The sequence below is a fragment of the Zea mays genome, chromosome 10 (genome assembly GCF_902167145.1).
Source record: "Zea mays cultivar B73 chromosome 10, Zm-B73-REFERENCE-NAM-5.0, whole genome shotgun sequence".
Taxonomy (NCBI): Eukaryota; Viridiplantae; Streptophyta; class Magnoliopsida; order Poales; family Poaceae; genus Zea; species Zea mays.
In genome coordinates this window covers 102,924,084-102,940,694 of record NC_050105.1, presented here as the reverse complement: position 1 = coordinate 102,940,694, position 16,611 = coordinate 102,924,084, and positions in this window count along the sequence as shown.

Here is a 16,611-nt window from a genome sequence, read left to right as displayed (position 1 = left end):
GGAGCTTTGTAACATTCAAATTATAAGGTTTTTGCCCTAGGTCACCACATCAAATATGTAAATCTATCAAAGGGGCACAACTTTGTTTAAGGAGTTAAACATTGTTGTTATGAAGAATTTGGAGATAATTCAGCTCAAAGTCGGGCTGTCAGGCTGTTTGCAGTCTGAAATTCAGACTAACAGTGATACTGAGCCAACTTTGAACTAGAAATCAACCCTGATCTAATAAGAATTTGGCCATGGTTGCTATAACAAGATTGTTGTTGGATCATCAGACAACAACTTTTTTACTGGCCAATCAACTGGTTGCCATTGAAAATCGGGAGGAAATTGGGTTTCAAATCGCTCGGTCAGGCTAACTGAATAAGGGATGCCATGGTACAGTATCTGCATAAGATCGACTGCCAGCCGTTCACCGTCACCGGTGACTCGCCGCCGCGATGAGCGCTGATTGTCGCGATTCGTGCACCGTGGTCACAAGATAAGCACGGGCAGGTAAAAATATTGGCGCCCGGATTGAGTTGGGTCTCGTGGCGGCTAAGGTTGCCGTACCCTCTCCAGCTCATCGGTCGATCGGATAACCTTCGTCGCCGTCGATCTGTCACCATTGCACGCCACATGCTTAAGCTTTAGCCGCATCGTGGTGAACCATGGGGTGCATGTCCGGTGATCGCCGGAGTGATTGCCACGGTGAAAGCCACCTGTTCCTAGCACAGAGCTCTCTTTGCCCTCCAGCCGCCAGCACAACTTGCCCAAATTGATCACCACCGCTTGAGCATCCTATAAATTGAAGCCTCAGCACATTCCGCTAGGTAATTGTGCGTCCAGTAATACCACTATCAGCTTCGATCGTTCCCCACAGCTCCCTAATTTGGGATTACCCCCAAATCGATCGAAGAACGCCGCAAGAACACCTCGCCGTGGCCAGCACGATACAGGTTAGCTCGTCCCCTCTGCTCTCTCGTTTGAGTGATCTCACATACCCGTGATGCTCGTCAACCCATCCGATTGAACTAGACCGCCACCAATCGCCGGGAACGCGTTCAACTGTCCGCATGGTCTACGGTCACTGCGGCCAGAGCAAACCAAGTAGCCTTTGGTGAAATTGTGTTGGGGGAAATGCGTGGGCAGGGTCCGATTCGGTGTCTGCCACTCGGGAGCACCAGTCTTGGCTCCCTCCTGCCAGTCTAGCTCGCCGGAGCTTGGCTCCCTGTGCGGTGCACCGTCGGGGACCTCGACTTGGAAGGGAATAGAACCTGGGGGTCTTTTTAGAAACCGTCAGTGACTCAGGGCAACAGTAAAAGAACCCACTTTGAGTTAACCAGAACTCCAGGGACCTTTGTGCAAAGTATGCAGCGCAGGCGCGGGCGCGCGCTTTCCCCTGGAATTGGGCCGCTTGGGCTGCTTTCGGCCCAGTACTGTTCACAACTTTTCTTTTTCTTTTTCTACCAGAACTAAAACAAATTTAGAAAATTGTAGAAAAATGGTAAAAATGTCAAACCAATTTTGCTAGATTCCTAATTTTACATAGAATTTAATAAAATTAGTTTCATGATTTTTAGGTCAAATAGGTAATTTTGGAGCATTTAAAATAGCCTAAAACCTTGTTTCTGGATTTTTAGAAAATAGATAATAATATATCAAACGAAGAAGAAGTTGAAGTAGAAGAAGAGAAGACTCCACCACCACCACCACCTGAGGAACATGAGGCAGGCAGCTGTTTCTATTTTGATATCTGCGGGTCCGAGCCTGATTCACCTGTAAACCAAGGCAAGCCCCGGTGCATGCAACCCCTTCCTTGTGTTTTTAAATAATTTTTGCACATTTTAAGTCTAGTGAAATGTGCATTAGGTTTATAGGAGTTGCTTGGAAACCCTTTGATGCATTGCCTTCCTTGATATCCATACCTTTATAGATACTTCTGGTGAAGTATCAAAACATAATTTACAAAAATGCTTAGCCCTGCTCAGATCTTGTGGATAGAGGTTGTCTTTTGCATTAAGGCCTGGCTCAGGGGTTATCCTGAGGAAAGATGGCTTCTACCTGCAAGAATATTTTCATTGAGAGCGTGGTGGGATCTTATTGCAAAGTTCCCTTTGATGCTCTTTTCATCCTAAGGAATACAAACAATCCTAAGGGTGGAAGTACTTAAATCAGGACTTGGGCTAGGAACAAGTGATGTTCTACCCAGGTTGATTAAGGATTGGATGCGTATGTAGGCTTGATGATCAAAGACTATCTTAACTGGCCACATGCCCTGGAAATGGGACAGGGTAAGCTTTGCCTCGGGCAGACTAATACCACAATAAGATAACACGCAATGGGCGTGGAGAGATGGCGAGAGTAGCGTGTACCCTCCGTGGCAAGAGGCTGGACGGTGGTGTATCTGTGCTCTCGGTTGGCGTGAACCTGATCTGGTCTTAAGAACCCCAGTGGCGAGTTGACATATGCAAGGGTTAAGTGCTACATATGTCGTGTGGTTAGAGATCCTCAGCTGAGTAAATCGATTTGGATCGCCGTTATATCCCCGGAGAGTGGAGACTTGGTCACTGACCTGCAACCTAAGTCAGGATGTTAACATTATGAATAAAAATGATGTTGGATTGATGAGATGGTGAAATTAGACTAGGTGCAACTAGAGTCTATTAATATTTAATCTGGCGTTAAAATATTGAAAGTAAGGACTCACTTTAGTAAGCTTTTTCTGCAAAAGTATCTAAGTTGATTCTTGCTAAAAGCCTCTCCTTGATTCCTAAATCCAGCATATCCTTGAGAGTCTTTTTCCTTAGTCGGGTAAGACTTGCGAAAGTACACTTCGTACTTAGGGCTTTGTCCCATGTTGTTTTAGGTGAAGAAGCGACAAACTTTTGTTGCTTCTGTTCAAAGGTGGTACCCAAAGAGGAGAACTGAGACTAGAGCTGCGGGAGGGAAGGCCCTCCATTAAAAACTTTTTACTGTCTATTTGGGGAGAAGTTTTTGCCCCCCATGGTATGTAATAATAATACTCAACACTCATATAGTATGTTCTGGTCTGTAAATATTAAACACTATCTTACTTTTCAATAAAAGTAAATTATTGTAACTGCTTCCGCATTTCCGTATCTCCGATGAATTGTAATGTCTGCGTGACGGGTGAAACGCTCTTGGGAAAGGTAAAGAAGTTCAGATACCGAACTTGTCAAGTGGTCAGGTGCACCTGCAGGGTTGTCTGAGGTCCGTTGGACAAGGACAACTGTAGGTGGGCCTAATTACTTGGGAGGTTCCGTCACATCGCCGGTATATGCCTCTCCCCCGGTGTCGTTCGATGACTCGGGCGATTCATAGGGAATCGCTGCCGAGGTGTGGACGTACATCTGGGCCGTCGAGCGCTCCGGGCTCGAGGGCTCGGATGAGTCAGAGATCTCTTCGGACGAGGAGAACTCCTCCGATTCGTCCGAGGAGGAGAGCGGTGGTGACGGCGACGACGAGGATGACAGCGGTGATGGCGATGGCGACGACAAGGGCAACGGCGACAGCGGCAAGGGTGACAGCGGTAGCAGCAAGGCCAGTGGCAAAGCGCCACTGGCTTAAATATTAGTATAGATGATTAGTAGTAGAAGTAGTATTAGTAGTAGTGGAATAATGTAGTAGTAGTTAGTAGTATAGTGTAGTGTAAATAGTGTAGTGATGTAGTAGTGTAATGTAGCGAAAAAGGGAAGGAAGGTCGGCTCATAATGAGTTGGTCTTTGAGTTTGTGGAAGAACTTCCCTTCTTTATATATTGAAGAAGATTTCAGCTTGTTCTGAGCATCTCTTTCGCTTTTCCATCGTTCTTTTATAGTCAACGATAGCTTGTATTCATGCCCAGCGCTGCCATTGTTCTTAGAGATATCACTCGAGTAACGACTGGTAATTGCTGAGTTGTATTTGGTTCTGCCAGCATTTACATAGAGAAAACGACTGAGTTATGGCAGGTATTGCTGGCGTCTCTTAGAAGTAACTGCCGAGCTGCTCTGGACCACGTCGACGTTTTAGAGGTAACAGCCGAGTTATGCTGGGCCACGTCGGCGTTTTAGAGGTAACAACCGAGTTATGCTGGGCCATGTCAGCGTTTTAGAGTTAACAGCCGAGTTATGCTGGGCCACTTCGGCGTTTTAGAGTTAACAGCCGAGTGGTGCTTGACGACGTCAGTGTTTTAAGATAACAACCGAGTTATGCTGGGCCACGTCGGCGTTTTAGAGGTAACAGCCGAGTGGTGCTTAACGACGTCAGTGTTTTAGAGATAACAGCCGAGTTACTCTGGGCCACGTCGGAAGTCTTGTTGTCCCGAGTGATGACTTAGCACTTTTTAGAAACGGTGTCCAACCCGGGAAAACCCCATCTTTATCACGTCGCCGCACGCCTCTGCGTTCTGAGCCCTAACTTCACCTTTCCACCTCAAACCATACCTCTGTTTCTCTCTGATTTAGCTTCTGTTCAATCCGTCGACGTGATTGCGATGGCGCCCAAGCGGAAGAACTAGAATTCTGCTGCAGTAGTGATCCCTCCCATCGACCCCAACACCTAGTTGCCCTTCGCAGGAAACCATATGTCTGTTGTCTCTGAATCGGATCTCCTCCGCCTTGTCGATGTTGGCATTCTTCCTCCGAAGGAGCTTTGTTCTTGGCAGATTTGTTGTGGGGTCACTGTTCCGATAGAAGATACCCACGAGTCCGTTGTCTATGTTCCTTTTCTTATCCGCGGCCTTGCTCTTCTCATTTCTCCCTTCTTCCGCGGTCTCCTTGACTTTTATAATCTGAACCTGACTCATCTGAATCCCAATTCCATTTTGCAAATTTCTATCTTTGTTCATCTGTGCGAGGCCTACCTCAGAATTCTTCCCCACTTTGGTTTATGGAAGTATCTGTATCACTGTCGACCTAGGATGGCTGGGGTCAGCACCAACTCGTGGGTGGTGCAAGTCTGGAGATGCGCCGCGGGAGGAAAATAGAATACCTTGACATCCCACTTAAGGACATCATTAAAGGGTGGCGCCTAGAGTGGTTTATTGTGGAAAATCACGGCAAGTCCCTCCCCCCTCGGTCGGGGAGACGGCTAGATGTGCACACTCCGAGTTGGATTGAGTCTCCTACTGCCTTGGAAGTAGCAGAAGCTAGGGTTCTGCTTGCTGAAATCTGTCTGCTGAAGGAGAGAGGTCTGACCGCCGAGGCTGTGGTTGCTGACTTTATTTTTAAGAATATTCAGCCCCTGAAGGATAGAGCGTACCCAGCTTACTTGTACAGTGGTGTTACCGACTCGACTCGGGTTACCAATAAGAGAATTCCTGCTGAGGATCTGGTGAGCCGATTAGACATGATCTTGAGAGGCAAAGTATCAAATGTTGGTGCTTCTGTTGTCTACTCTGCTTGGAATCTGCCACCTCCTAAGTCCTTTTTCAATTTCATGTCCAATCCTCCTGCTGGTGATAGTGGTCTGGGTCTTAGAGTGCGACCCTCTCCTGAAGATATTGAGGTCTTAGTTGCTTCTCTTTGTGATCTTCCCAATGATGAGAGGCAAGTTCATTTTGAGATGCCAGCGAGTCCAGATGATACAGAAATAAATGTTGTACTCGATATGTTGGCTGGAGAATCTTCTGACTCGGCCCCTGCTGAAACAATGGTTGTTGCGGTTATACCAGATACTGACAAAACAATGGACACTCGAAAGCCTAAGGGTACTCGCCCAAAGCGTCTTCGCCAGGTCAGCCGCCCGACTGCGCCTGCTGAGGAGAAGAAGAAGAAAAAGAAACGGCTTCGACAACTGTCATGCTTGGATCAGGATGCTGGACCTTCTGCTCCTGTTTGCGAAGAAGTATCAACAGAGGTCTTTACTGAAGTTGACCCCAATGGTGGTGTACCTGCTGAAGCTGGCCCCAATGGGTGTGACCATGCACCAACTAACCCCAACGAGTGTATCCGTGCACCAGCTGACCCCAATGGGTGTGATCCTGTTGAAACTGACCCCAATGGGTGTAACCTTGTTGAAGTTGACCCTAATGGGTGTGATCGTGCACCATCTATCGTTCGAATTTTTGACGATGACGAAGAATAGGAAGAAGAAGTCCCGCTAATTCGTAAGAATAGCCGGCGTTATAGAGGTAGTAGGGGGGATAGTGATATTCCTTCTCCAGCTCTGTCTGCTCTTGTTAGCCTTCAAGAATTATCCATAACAGATTTTGATCAAGCCCTTGAGGATGTCATTCCTGAAGATATGCTGTTGGAACCGACTGCTGGTGATATGATGGATGTTTGCTTTGACAATCCAGGCGTGGGATTAGAGGTATCCCGGGCGGTATCTCGCGCATCGTCGACTTTGGAAGGCAGTCTTCGGTGTCAAGAAGTTGGTTAGGATTGCCCGACTCCCATGGAGGTGACTGAGGATCCTTCGGCCTCAGAGGTGGCTGTTGCAGGAAACCTAGCCCCCGAGGGTGATGCTGGCGGTTACCCAGCCCCTGAGGGTGTCGCTGGTAATGATCTGGCTCTGGTGGGTAGCGCAAGCTGCAACCCAGCCCCCGAGGGTGTTGCCGATAGTGATCTGGCTTCGATGGGTAGTGCGAGCTGCAACCTAGCTCCCGAGGGTGTCCGAGCGAGCTCTCCTTCCCACACTTCCATGGACGTCCACGTCGGGTCGTCTCCACCATGATCTGATGGAGTGATAGCGATGCATACTTCTTTAGCTTTGAGTGAGGGAGTCGCCTTGGAGGTCGGCGAGCCGGATGCCAGAATTCTAATATCTGCTGGTGGAGCTGAATCAACCCCCGATGATACTCTTCAGATTGTTCCAGTTGATCTTCCTTTGTTGAGCTACAACACAGTTTCTCATGACTTGGGATTGCCCTCATTCTTTTCTAATCTTCAGGTAACTTAGCTCTTTTCGTTCTTTCGTTCCCCCTAGTAAATCACTTTCTTTATACTCATTTGTTTTTAATAACAGGCTTTGGTTGACGGGATGTCTGCTCAATTGAAATCACATGGTGCCTGTATCCCAAAAGGAGCTCTGTCTCTGACGCGGTGGAATCCATTGCTGCTTCAGAAACAGATAACTGATTTGAAAGTGTCAAATGCTGGTTGGTATCTTTGTTTCTTCCTTGGCTGATTGATTTATTTGTTTTTAACCGTGTATCCTTCTTCGACTATTGTTTGTCAGATATAACCCAGTGGTACTCTGAGCTTGAGGAGAAGTATTCCCAAGGTCAGATCGACCTGGCTCGGGTTTCTGCTTCTTTAGACGACACACATTCTTTGAATTCTTCTCTTAATGCTTGGCTTGATTCTGAAAGGGCGGCTAACGAGGTAAGCTTACTTAATTGGATCTGCCGTGATTTTACTGCTTACTGGATGCTTGAGAATTGATTCTTGTTTGTAGGAGGAGAAACGAGCACTTGCAGCCTCTCGCGATAATCTGGATAGGTTGTATCATGATGCCAGCTGTTGGGGGCCTTCGGCTTCCGAAGGTCCTCAAAAACATGATTTGACAATGTTTTCCAAGTGAAGTATGTGAACAAGTATCTTCGGAATCAGGTTACGGGTATATAAGAGTATGGTCAAGACGAAGCTTGAGTGGGACGGAAGGCGATCATGACGAAGGATAAGATGATCACGAAGCTATGCGCAGAAAAGCTTCGTCATGACAGCAGAAAAGGGGAACCGACTTAAAGATGAAAAGCCAAATTAGACCTCGAAGAATTACTATAGAGTTATTGATAAATGTAAAGGGCATTAATGTAATTCTACACGGGCTGCGTCCCGTGCCTATAAATAGATGAACAGTACTCTCGTACTGTTCACGCTGACTTGGCATTCACTTTTCGCATCACGCCTGTACTTTTACTTTCCGTCAATCCGAAGGTACATTTATAATTTGTTATTATGGATATGATAATGTGAATAAAAATAAGTTGATGGTAATATCTGTATTATTATTCGTATTTCATATACGCATTCTTATTTATCATCTATCGAGTTTACGAAGGTCTCTTCCTTCATAACCTTCGTCCAGAATTCATTATATCCGAAGGGACATAATGTCTTGAAGGACGAAGGACTTTAACATTTAATACTTTTAATGTTGCCTTGTTCTTAACTCTTAGCATTTGAGAACAAGTCCCCAACATTGGCGCCCACCTCCGGTGAACTCACTTCCATTTTTCAAGTTTTGAACACCTTCGGCAAGCATCACCTTCGTCATGCCGCCGAAGAAAGCTTCAGCAACAGGGGCTGCCACTCTGCACCCGCTGGACCCCAATCAGGATGTCCTTTCTCTTAGAGAGGCCTGAAGCCAGAAGAGGAAGGCCACCAGTCCAACGCCTCCGGAGGACGACTTGGATCAAGAAATCCAAAACTTGGAGATGCTCCATCAACAGGTCCAACGGAAGAAGGAAAAGATGGCTCGTCTAGCTGACCTACAAAGGCAGATAGACGAAGCCTCTGAAGAAGTTCGTCATCTTGCTCAAGATGACCAGAACCGAAGGCCTCCGCGTAGAGAGCTTCATCAGGAGGGCTTCTACAACGAGGACGACTGGTATGAAGATTTCCATAATGGAAATTTTGCTTTTGATGATACTTCTCCTCTGTCAACAGAACTGCAGGCTACACCTTGGCCCCAGTCTTACAAGCCACCCCAGCTCCCCATGTACGACGGTCATTCAGACCCGAAGCAATTCTTGATGAGCTATGAAGCAACCATATCTTCGTATGGTGGTAATACTGCGGTCATGGCAAAGTCTTTCGTCATGGCTGTCAAGAGTGTTGCACAAACCTGGTACTCCTCTCTTCGACCAGGAACAATCACCTCATGGCAAAAGCTGAAGGACATGTTGATAACCAGCTTCCAAGGGTTTCAAACGAAGCCAGTCACTGCTCAAGCTTTATTCCAGTGCACCCAGGACCACGAAGAATACCTTCAGGCGTATGTCCGAAGGTTCCTGCGTCTGAGGGCACAGGCACCAATAGTGCCCAATGAAATTGTCATTGAGGCCATGATTAAGGGGTTTCGGCCGGGACCTTTAGCTCAGTACTTTGCCAGGAAGCCTCCTCAAACTTTGGAGAAGCTGCTCCAGAAGATGGACGAGTATATTCGAGCTGACAATGACTTCCGCCGAAGAAGGGAGGAAGCATACAAGTTCTCTGAAATAACCAGGGGCTTCGGAGGAAGATTCCATCCGAGGCACGCCAGGTCAATTCACAACTCTGCTCAGAGTGATGATAGAGGGAGTCAATAGCAAAGGCCACAGTACTCCTCGCAAGCTTCGGGGCAGCAGCAAAGCTCTTTCCGGCCGCCAGCTCTAAGGGGCAGAGGCGCCAGGGGCTTCAGAGGAAGGTTTGGGGATCAGCCAAGGAAAATTTATTGTTTATTATGTGGTGAGGACAAGGGCCATACCACCAGGATGTGCCATGTTACCATCCAGAAGCAAAAGGAGATAGCAGAAGCTGCAGCACAACAGAGTCAGTCGAAGCAAGTCATGCATACTGCTTCTTACCATTCACCTTATATTCCAGAATATGTAGGCAACCACCCTGCAGCTTCTGTTGCTTCGGCAAGCCAACCCCAAGCATCTTGGCAACAGCCTCCACCTCCACCACCAATGCAATGAGGCCAGCAGCCAGAAGGGAGTCAGCACACTCACCTTCAACGGGATTTCAGAGAAGAGTCCGAAGCTCGCACAGTCAATAGCACTGTGCCAGAGTCGAAGCACATTTACTGACAGATATCCTACCCCGACATCAGTTTTTTGCATTCAGAATTATTTTCTTTTTAATAAGGAACAATTATGGGAGGCTTAAGTGTTTTTTGTCGTTCTTAATCTCTTGTAACAGTTTCGTTTTTTACCATAATGAAAATATATCTTCTCCATAGGCTTAAGTTGCCGAAGCATAAGAATTTATGGTGGCAAGAAGGACCTTCGAATTATCAAAAAATTTGCTCTAAGGAACGCAGCGTAATTTCTTCGAAGCAGCAAAAGTCGTTCCTAAGGGAGCGCAGTGTAAGTTTTCTGCTCAAAAGTCGTTCCGAAGGGAATGCAGAGCTTACAGCGAAAAATAAACGCTGATTCCGCTGAAAGTAAAAGGCGAAGAAGCTCCTAAGGGAGGCTTACAGCGAAAAATAAACGCTGATTCCGCTGAAGGTAAAAGGCGAAGAAGCTCCTAAGGGAGGCTTACAGCGAAAAATAAACGCTGATTCCGCTGAAAGTAAAAGGCGAAGAAGCTCCTAAGGGAGACTTACAGCGAAAAATAAACGCTGATTCCGCTGAAGTAAAAGGCGAAGAAGCTCCTAAGGGAGGCTTGCAGTGAAAAAACATCGACCTTCGGCAAATATCATTTGCATAACATCACATCATTGCATCATTTGCATAACATAACATCATACATCATATTGCATCAACAACGCAAGAAGGGAGTCTCGGTATTGATGTTCGAAGATTATTTTGAAGACATAGTGACAAGGCATAAAAAAAGCTATTGAAGAGTTATACCTTCCTCAAACTCTGAAATGGAAAGATTTATTGATTATTGATTTTACGAGGATTGGTTGCTCATTTCATGAGAACACGGATATTATTTACGAAGCATGAAAAGAAGGGAAGGTGTTTTTTCGCCGAAGGCTCAAAAACGGTATGTATATAATGTTTCATGTATCGTAAAGAATAGAACTATAAATAGCTAATATATTACATTCAAAGTTACAAAATATTACACACAACAAATGTTACATTCTGAATGTTTTTTACAATAACAGCTAATCTTCCCTTAGAACTATTTCTGCAGCTTCGTTTAGTAGTTGATCAACAACTTCTGATCGCTAAGTTCTCGTTTTGTTTCTTCAAGTATGTGTTCTTCTTTAGCTCTGGCTAGCTGTTTCCGAAGATCCTCAATTTCGCGCTTTTGAGCCTCAGCTTGAGCTTTAAAAGTAACTTCGTCTTCCTTTATTTTATCCACCAATGTAAGCAGAATCTTATCTTTTTCCAAAGCTTCGTTCCTCAGCTTAATAATCTTTGTTCGTAGGTTGTTGAAAGCAATATTATAGCTCTCGTCTTCGGCATTCTTTTGCGCTCTCAAAGCGTTGCTAAGTATTAAACCCTATATGAAAAGAATTAGTATAAGAATAAAAGAATAATTCAAAATTTATAAACTTCCAAATATACAATTTTCATACCTTCAGACTATTATATGCGAGGCTATCTGCAAGATCGTCCTTTGTCATAGCGCAGAGGCCAGCTTCAAGCTTCGGGAACCCCATACTTCTAGCCATCTCCCGGCAGACAGATAATTCTTTGTTGTCTGGGAGGCAGTATAAGAAGTCATCTTCGTCTGTGCCATTGAATACTAAGGCCCCCTTTGGATACTTCAGTTCTCGGGCATAGTGATTAGCTTCAAAAATCTCTTCTTCAGATAATCTTTTTCCCCAAGCATGTCGTACAATATAATCAAGTACTGCGGAAGATGCTTCGGGGGCAGCAGTGCCAGTTTCTTCAGCTAAAATTTGTTCTGCTGTTTCTGTTTCTTCGGCTTCCAAGGATTTCACCTTGGCGGGCTCTGAAGGCCCGGCTTCAGTTTCTGCTTGGTTCTTTCAAGCTTCGGCAACAAAGGTTTCAGTGTGCACTTCGGAAGTTTCAACAATTTTCTTCGGAGTTGTGCTTGAAGACTTAATTGTCTCCAAAACATCCAGCACATTAACCATCCTTTTTCTTTTGGGGGTCACTGCTGGACCCTTTTGGCTTTTTGTTGCCTCAATTTTTGTTGAAGGACTTAAAACTTCTGATGTCTTTGTTTCTTCAGCCCTCGGTTCTTCTATTTTTTCCGTCGCTGGCACTTCGGCTAGCCCTTCAATATTTGGCAGGGGGGTTGGCTCTTTAGCTTCGGTGGCCGAAGAGGTCTCACCGATAAACTCAGGCACTGTGGCCGGTTCAATATAACGTGGCCGGTGTGTGAGAACCTTTACCCTTTTTCTCTTCAGCGCCGGCTCGCTAGGAGCGGCTGAAGCAGTTTCCTTCGGAGAAGATGTATTCTTTCTTTTTTTTGACCCCGCGTTGGATAACGGTAGTCGGGGTAAACAAATCCAATTGCATCAAATACTCGGTTGAGTCTCTTCTTCTTTCGGCCTCCGAAGGCCGCTGATAATGCAGTATCTTCGGCCTTTGAGTATACTCCAAGCAATTCATCACTTATGGCCTCAATGCTTTTTAGCCAGTCGTCATCTGGCTCGACGAATTTATCTCCATATTGGAATGTGTATTTTAGCTTAACTAATCCACCTTCGTCAGTTTCTTTAATGGTCTCCTTCGGCATTTCCCACTTTTCTACAAGTGGCCATATTCTGAAGGCAATATGTTCTTGGACCAAATCCCTTGTCCCAATAAAAGAGCAAACCACGCCGAAGGCTCTCTGGCATTCTTCGGCTGCTTCATTCATTTCCACCTTCGGCCTCCGGAGGCCGAACCGTTGCCAGATAGGGCGCATAATGATATCTTTAATATCTTCCCGTGTTTTCAAGTCATTCTTCACATAAAACCATTCCGTCATCCAGTCGCCGGGCCACCTCTTTCGAAAGGTTGGCACGGGACAGCTTGACCCAGACAGGGCGCCGAAGCTGTAGCAGCCAAAATTGTTGTGATACTGCTCTTTACCCCAGGGTTTTGTCTCATACAATAGCTCATGTATGTTGCAGAAACTTTTTGCATTTGGTTCTAAACCTTGGCTCCTCACGGCCCAGACGAAGATGCCCATTCTTATGATTGCTTCAGGAGTAAGTTGATGAAAATAGATTTCAAATATCTTCAGCACTTCCATGACGAAACTGCTCAAGGGAAACCGTAGTCTAGCCTTTAAGAAGCTTCGGAAGATTACGACTTCATTCTCCTCGGGAGTAGGCACAGTCTTCTCCCCGCCATCTGCCCTCACAATAGACATATCTCGAAAATACCTTCCCCTCATGTTATCAAGATGACTCTGTTTAATGCTCGATTTTCCGAAGACTGTGTGACTTGGTCGCCACGGTCGATCTTCGGAGTCTTCACCCCCACTTTCTAGATCATAGCTATCACTGTCACCAGTTTCTTCAGATAAGCCCTCCAAGGTCTCCCTAGTGATCTTTTCTGTATTGGTCTTTGCTATTGACTGAAGAAAGCCGAGATGCATCTCCTCAGAAAGGCTCAGCTTCGATTCAGCAACAGCTTTCTTATCTTCAGACATCTTCGCAAACGCTGAGAAAGTGCTCTCGAAACAGAAGCTTAAAAGTTTAAAAAGCCAAGCAAGTGTTATAGCGCACATGCTAAAAGTTGGGTGAGCAAGAGCAGATGGCAAGATAGCGTGCCAAATGAACCCGTGGTGAGCTCTTATTTATACGCCTAGTGCGTTGAAAGCTGGAGGGTCCCGCTTGTCAATGGCTGTTGCTATTCTAGCAAAGGGAAGGTGTTTTTTCGGACCTTCGGCTTAAGGCCTTCGTCCATGTCGCAATATAAATTTATCATTCTAGCAAATTAATATTGCGAGGGGCTACTGTTGGGGGCCTTCGGCTTCCGAAGGTCCTCAAAAACATGATTTGATAATATTTTCCAAGTGAAGTATGTGAACAGGTATCTTTGGAATCAGGTTACGGGTATATAAGAGTATGGTCAAGACGAAGCTTGAGTGGGACGGAAGGCGATCATGACGAAGGATAAGATGATCACGAAGCTATACGCAGAAAAGCTTCGGCATGACAGCAGAAAAGGGGAACCGACTTAAAGATGAAAAGCCAAATTAGACCTCGAAGAATTACTATAGAGTTATTGATAAATGTAAAGGGCATTAATGTAATTCTACACGGGCTGCGTCCCGTGCCTATAAATAGACGAACATTACTCTCGTATTGTTCACGCTGACTTGGCATTCACTTTTCGCATCACGCCTGTACTTTTACTTTCCATCAATCCGAAGGTACATTTATAATTTGTTATTATGGATATGATAATGTGAATAAAAATAAGTTGATGGTAATATCTGTATTATTATTCGTATTTCATATACGCATTCTTCTTTATCATCTATCGAGTTTACGAAGGTCTCTTCCTTCATAACCTTCGTCCGGAATTCATTATATCCGAAGGGACATAATGTCTTGAAGGACGAAGGACTTTAACATTTAATACTTTTTATGTTGCCTTGTTCTTAACTCTTAGCATTTGAGAACAAGTCCCCAACACCAGCACTTCCCTAACTATCCTCGAAAGGAGCCACCGCTTTACCAAGACAGATCTGGATCATCATCGTCATGAACTGCAAGTATCCCAGGATGAGATCCTACGGCTTAGGCAGTTGGTGTCAAGCAAGGACTCCATCATCAAAGATCTACGTGCCTGCAAGAGATCAGTCGCCCAGGAGCTAGAGGTCGCTCGACTGGCTACCAAAGTTGCAGAGGACAACTGCGCCACTCTGAAAGCCCAACGTGACAAAGCTATGTACAAAGTCATTCGCGCGAGGTGAATCTTGATGAGAAGGCCCGGTGTAGTTGTTCCTGATGACATTGTTGCGAACGTCAAGGCTACGCCTGATGCTTTGAGTCGCCCTTCATCCTCGATTGCTCCTGCGAAAGACATTGCCAAATAGAGATGTTTTGTTGTGTTTAGAAGATACTGAATGCATTTGTGAACTATATGTGTGTGTGATCAGTGCGCTCGAATACTCGGTAGGATATTAGAATGTGTTCTTGGCGCTGAAAGCTATAACATTTTGTTTCTGCTGTTTATAATTCAACAGTCGTTATGAACGTTTGCAGAAGTAAGTGTGGCATGCTGGTTTTTGGAATCTTTTCCTAATTATGTCAATTGATCAGCTGGTAAGGCATAGAGATCTCCCTATGGCGAGTAGTTGTGAGCATGTTGCGTCGTCTTAAGTCATTGCCGACTTAAGCCGACTGATCCGTTAGTAGGGTATAGTGGTCACCTTATGTCGAGTAAGCGCGAGCATGTTGCACCGTCTTAAGTCATTGCCGACTTAAGCCGATTGCTCCGTTAGTAGGGTATAGTGGTCACCCTATGTCGAGTAAGTGCGAGCATGTTGCACTGTCTTAAGTCATTGCCGACTTAAGCCGATTGCTCCGTTAGTAGGGTATAGTGGTCACCCTATGTCGAGTAAGAGCGAGCATGTTGCACCGTCTTAAGTCAACACCGACTTAAGCCGATTGACCAGTTAGTAGGGTATAGTGGTCACCCTATGTCGAGTAAGCGTGAGCATGTTGCACCATCTTAAGTCATTGCCGACTTAAGTCGATTGCTCCGTTAATAGGGTATAGTGGTCACCCTAAGTCGAGTAAGCGCTAGCACGTTGCACCATCTTAAGTCATTGTCGACCTAAGCCGATTGCTCCGTTAGTAGGGTATAGTGGTCACCCTATGTCGAGTAAGTGTTTTGATTCCAAGTTTAATCAAGTCGAAGTCGATGGATAACCAATAGCTTGAATGCTTTTGAGAGTGAAATCTTTTATTGAAGACGTCTTTTCCAATTACAGAATACAACATTGCTCCGATAGTTCTTGCTAAGGGTAAAACTTCCTGAGGTGCTCTATATTCCATGAATTCCCTACTTCCGTGCCATCCATTTGAGTAAGCCGATATGATCCTGGCTGAGTGACCTCCGACACCATGAACGGCCCTTCCCATAGCGGCAATAATTTGTGTCGTCCTTCTCCCGTTAGAATTCGGCGAAGGACCAAGTCTCCCAATACGAAGGATCGATGTTGTATAGTCTTATCATGATAACGCCTCAGGGTCTGCTGGTATCTAGCTGACTGAATTACTGCATTCAACCGCTCTTCTTCCAGTATGTCAATATCTTCTAGCCTGGTAGCTTCTGCTTCAGCTATGTTTTCGAATATCAGCCTTGGAGCCCCAAACCTGAGGTCGGCGGGTAGCACTGCCTCCAAACCATATACCATGAAGAAGGGGGTGTTTCCATGCAGATCTCGACTGGGTTGAGTTCTTAGGCTCCAAACCACATAAGGTAATTCTTTGATCCACTTCCCTGCGAACTTTTCATTCTTGTTGAAGACTTTCTTCCTGAGTGCTTCCAGTATCATTCCATTAGCCCTTTCCACCTGACTGTTGGCTCTTGGATGTGCTACTGACACATATTTGATCTGGATGCTCCGTTGTTCGCAGAAATCAAAGAATTCAGAGCTAGTGAAATTGGATCCCAGGTCGGTTATGATGCTATTCGGTATCCCAAACCTGAATATTATATCTTGTATGAATTCCACTGCCTTGGCTGAAGTTAGAGAAGCAATGGCTTTGTATTATATCCAATTAGTGAATTTGTCAATGGCGACCAACACGTGAGTGTAGCCTCCCTGAGCTTTCTTGAAGGGTCCAATCATGTCTAGTCCCCAGCACGCAAATGGCCATGTTACGGGTATGGTCTGTAGTTGCTGTGCTGGCAAATGCTGCTGCTTTGATAAGAATTGGCAAGCTTCACATCTCTGGACTAACTTGGCTGCATCACTCTTTGCCATCGGCCAGTAGAAACCAGACCTAAAGACCTTCCCAACTAGAGTTCTGGATGCTGCGTGTATCCCACACTATCCGGCGTGAATCTCATCTAGCAGTTGCTTCCCAGTAACTGAAG